The sequence below is a fragment of the Bombus affinis genome, unplaced genomic scaffold (genome assembly GCF_024516045.1).
Source record: "Bombus affinis isolate iyBomAffi1 unplaced genomic scaffold, iyBomAffi1.2 ctg00000604.1, whole genome shotgun sequence".
Taxonomy (NCBI): domain Eukaryota; kingdom Metazoa; phylum Arthropoda; class Insecta; order Hymenoptera; family Apidae; genus Bombus; species Bombus affinis.
Genome location: NW_026109218.1, coordinates 57,501 through 62,500, shown reverse-complemented (window position 1 = coordinate 62,500; position 5,000 = coordinate 57,501). Strand labels below are relative to the sequence as shown.

At 54.0% G+C, this 5,000-nt stretch overlaps 1 long non-coding RNA gene across 1 annotated transcript in view; it reads left to right on the top strand.

Moving 5' to 3' along the window:
• LOC126928144 (uncharacterized) overlaps positions 1–5,000 on the top strand; it is a 10,619-nt gene that overhangs the window by 2,896 nt on the left and 2,723 nt on the right. The window contains exon 1 of the long non-coding RNA XR_007716365.1: positions 1–697. This exon is cut by the window's left edge and continues 2,896 nt beyond it. This is a non-coding gene — a long non-coding RNA (uncharacterized LOC126928144). The remainder of the gene's footprint in view (positions 698–5,000) is intronic.

The window sequence follows — 5,000 nt, the reverse complement described above, 5'->3', positions numbered from 1 at the left end:
TCGCTTTGCGAGCCTATGGGGGCTGGCAAACCCACGTTCCCGCAGCCAGGGGGACCGTCGGGACAAGCGTCCCGTTACGTGAGTCCCTATGTACACCGCAAGGAAGGTTGCCGGCGGAGAGAGGCAGCCTCACTCTCTCCAAGGGGCCTTGGGTAGTAGCGCACCCACGATCCTGATGCCAAGGGTGGGACCGTCGGGGAAAGTTCAGGGTTTGTAGGCGCCCTGTAAGCCCCGCTTACGTGAGTCCCATCTGGGTCTGCCGAGCTCGGTTAGCAGGACGCCGGGCCGGTAGTGACGTGGCCGTACATCCACACGATAGTCCCACCAGCGACTTAGGCTGGTACCACGGGCGGGTCGAGTTATAGCCCGGAGGGAGTAGCGACCCCTCTGCTCGGCCAAAAATGGGTATGGACTCGTGGTGGCAGTGGTTGATGGCCAAGATGCTGGCAAGAGGGCCGAGTTAAGGTGTTCGTCCTACACCGAATGGTCTACGGCGTGTGAGCAGCGTCCCAACTGCTCCGGTACCGTCCCGGTAGACGGTAGGGCTTAGAAAGGGCCCCGTTCGACCTGAGACGAGCGACAGCCCCTGCAGGCCTAGCTAATCCAGGAAGCAGGGCACTGTGTGCCTTGCGCGATGGTTGGGCGTTTACCCAACCCCAATTGGTCCAGGGGACCCGGGTTACTGTATGGACAAAAAGTCTGGGAAAGTACCCGTTACCAAAAATTGCATATATGTATGTATATATGTCCCTATCTACTAGTTTCCAAGATGGCGGCAAGTGGGACGGACGCGTGCACGTCGCTCCGCAGTCTATAAACGAAAAAACCGGGCAAATTAAAAAGTTCGGGCGTAAAAATTAATTTAAAGCAAAGTGGGAGTGCCGAGGAAAACGTGTAGTTAAAAAGAATCGTGGAGATCGCCGAATTCAGAGCGAAAAAAGCTAATGTAAATCGCCACGTGCGAAAAGTGAGGTTAGCTGACGCGACGGATAGGAAAAACCGAAAAATCAAAGATCTCGGGAGCGAAAAATAATTCAATAGGCAGAGTTAGTGCTTAAAATAAAGTGCATGCAAAAATATTAGTGGAGATTTCCGCAATAAGCGCGGAACAAGCAAAGAAAGTGCCGCGTGTGCGAAGCGAGGTTAGGCCACGTGGCGGACAAAAACGCGTAAATCGAAGATCTCGGGCACGAAACTAAAATAATAGGTAGTGCGAGTGCTAAAAAACATAGTGCACACCGAAAGTTTAGTGAAAATTGCCGCAATAAGCGCGGAAAAACAAAAGAAAGTGCCGCGTGCGCGAAGTGAGGTTAGGCCACGTGGCGGACAAAAACGCGAAAATCGAAGATCTCGGGCACGAAAACTAAAATAATAGATAGTGCGAGTGCTAAAAACATAGTGCACACCGAAAGTTTAGTGGAAATTGCCGCAATAAGCGCGAGAAAAGCAAAACAAAGTGCCACGTGCGGGAGGATAGGTTAGCGGACGCGCGGCAGCCATCTTGGGTCGAGCGACCGAAGCGCCGCCGCCCGGGCATCTTGGGAACCAAGAGCACGCTGCTAGGCGGCAAATTCAAATTCAAATTCAAACCCAGGGGTTTTGAACTGTGAAGAGCACGCCGCCGGACTCAGCGCGGGAGTGCTCGCGGGAACAAAGCGCCAACTGAAAGTCCGCGAGGGGGATTCAATACGCCGCTGGACATAGCCACCGGGAAGCGAACAGCCGCAGCGGCAGCCGCAAGAAGCGGCAAGGAGCCGGTGATGCCGACGCTAGGGCACTCGTCGCCAGGCGCAGAGGCCAGAGTGGTCCTCCAACCCCTGAGGAAACAGATGGAAAAGAACGAGGCCACTCCAAGCCCGAGGATACCAGAGAAGACGATGAGAGCAAGCCTGGGGAGAAACAACCCCCCCAGAGATGAGGAGAGATTGGCCGGGGAGGATAAGCGGCAAGTGCCCGATATAAAGGCACAGGCCAGTGACATAGAGAGGAAGGTCACGGCGTTCTGCTTAGACTCGGCCAGGAAAATAAACAAGGAACACGCCGCAGTAATCCTACGGCACTTCAAAGAAATGAGGGGCATTGTTGACGAGCTACTGCTCCATAATAGCTACCTGACAGGCAGGCTAGAGCAGAGTGCCGGAGATGAGAAGAATAAGGAAACGGCGATAATGAACGCCGTCAACAAAGCAACCAGGCGGCTAGAAACAGCCGTCTTGAGAACGACGCAGCAGGAACAGAGGGAGCCGACATATGCCGAAAAAGTAAAGATAACGAGCAACAAGGTCGAGCAGACGGCGGTCAAGCCGCCCAAAAATGTGGTCATAATTCGACCGGAAAGAGAAGGCGGCGAGATTCAAACGAGCGAAGAAGCACTTGACGCGGTGTTCACCCTAGTGAATCCCCGCAAGAGAGGAATCCAAGTTACGGCCGTCCGGAAAATAAAGGGAAACGGCCTAGCCGTTGAGACGACGAAGCCGGAGAGCCTAAAAGAGTTCACCGAGAACTCGAAACTAAAGGAGGCTGGACTAAAAGCTAGCACGCCGCAGCGGAGACCCCCCAGGATGATCATCTACGACGTCCCGAGGGACATTCCAGAGAAGGAGATCCTGGCCTGCATGAGGAAGCAGAACCAAGAAAGACTAAATGAGGACGACGTTGCAGCCATCAAGTTCTGCTTCAGGACCGGCAGAAAGGATCAAGAGGAGACGAACTGGGTCATCGAAGTGCCCCCCCAGGTAAGGGAGAAACTATTGAAAGGTAAGATCTTCCTCTCATGGAATGCCTGCAAAGTTAAAGATTACATAGCAATTAGTCGCTGCTACAAGTGTCAAGGATACGGACACGTGGCAAAATATTGCCGCGTTAACTACGAAATCTGCGCGCACTGTGCAGAAAGTGGGCACAGCACTAAAGAGTGCAAAGATAAGGATGGGCACGCCACCTGCGTAAACTGCAAGAGAGCAGGGAGGAAGGGCGACCACGCAGCTTCCAACGCGAAATGCCCAATGTATACGAAAGCCTTGGAAGCAATAATAGCAAGGACGCAATATGTATAAAGAGCAACGCAGGGACAGAAGAGGACTTGGGAGGAAAAGGGAAATAAGGATCCTGCAGCACAACATGCAGCGATCCAAAACAACTCCTTATGAGATCCGGACGCAAATGGACGCCGATGGGGATGACATAATATTAATGCAAGAACCATACAGCGTCGATGGGAAAATACCCGGATTCGGCACAGGAGTCGCGATCGCCTGCAGAGGGTCGAAGCACAACCCGCCAATGGCGGCCGTAGGGATAAAATCAGAAACCCTAACGCCCCTCGAGGTCGCCGAACTCTGCACAACACACTGTTCCTGCGTGCAGATAAGCGACGGGGAAACAGAGGTGTACGCGGCAAGCCTGTACTTTCCGCCGACAGGAAACATCGAGGTCGGCGTGCAACAGTTGGAGAAGGTACTACGGTGTCTCAGAGGCAAGAGGATCATCATCGGCCTGGATGCGAACGCAAAATCACCGCTGTGGTGCAGCAGGAGCACCGACGACAGAGGCGAGGCCCTAGAGGCAGTCATAGCGCAGTACGGTCTCCATGTCCTGAATCAACCAGGACAACCCCACACGTTTGAAACAACTCGAGGGCGATCAAACATAGACGTGACGATGGCGAGCCCAGAGGCAATACTCCTTGTAAAGGGCTGGAGGATACGCGAAGATGGTACCTCCAGTGACCACCGGATACTGGAGACGCTCCTCGACTTCGGGACGAGAAGCACCACACCGCAGCTTCAGGAAAGACGCTATAACACGCGAAAAGCCAACTGGGAGGTATTTCAGAGTGCCCTCACAGAGAAAATGGAGGCACTCAAAGAAACAACCCTCCAGCAGGCAGAGGACGTCGAAAGAATGGCCGGGCAACTCCAGGCAACCCTGATAGGTGCCTGCGACACCGCCATCCCAAAGAAGAAATGGTACTACAGGTCAGTACCCTGGTGGACGCCCGAACTCACCAGAGCAAAGAGAAACACCTACCAGGCGAGAAGAAGGTATCAGGGGGCCAGGGACCCCGCTACGAGGGAGCAGGAGAAGCTGCGGTACAGGTCAACACGAAAGGAGTATAAGAGGATGCTGGCAAGAGCAAAAATCCAGAGCTGGCAGGACTTCGTCACCAAAGAGGGTAACAGGGAACCTTGGGGCATCGCTTACAAAACAGTCGCAAGGAAACTCAGAGGAGAGGAAACAACATCGACGCTGAAGACGCCGCTCGGATATACCTCCAACTGGCGAACGACCGCGGCAGCGATGTTGTCCGCACTTCTACCCGACGACGAGGAAGACACCGAAACGGAGGAGCAGAAGGAAATAAGGCGGAACTCGACAAACCCCCCCAACGTAGAAGACACCCCTGAATTCAGCTTCGAGGAACTCAGTGACGCCGTGAAACGGCTGAGGAAGGGGAAGTGCCCAGGCCCCGACCTGATTGAGGTCGAAATAATCCAACGGGCCTGGGGAAGAATACACCAGGAGCTCCTAAGGCTCATGAACGGCTGCCTCGCCTGGGGAATATTCCCCAAACGGTGGAAGGTCGCAAATGTTATCACCATCCCCAAGGGACCGGATCGGGACAGAAGCAATCCGAAATCCTACAGGCCAATCTGTCTGCTCTCCATGATAGGCAAGCTGCTAGAAAGGCTAATGGCCACCAGGATGGCACCTATCTTCCACGACCACGCGCTCTCCTCCGACAGACAATATGGCTTTCGCCCCGGAAGATCGACGGTGGACGCGATCATCAAGCTCCGCGAGAAAATCGAGCAAATGAGCGAGAAGAGGTACGTCCTCGCAATAGCACTCGATATATCAGGAGCCTTCGACAACGTCTGGTGGCCGAACGTGCTGCACGAGCTCAAAAGAAGAGAATGCCCCGACAACCTGTACCGGTTAACAAGGAGCTACTTCTCCGAAAGAACCGTACAGATTGCTGGGAAAAACGAAGCAGTGAG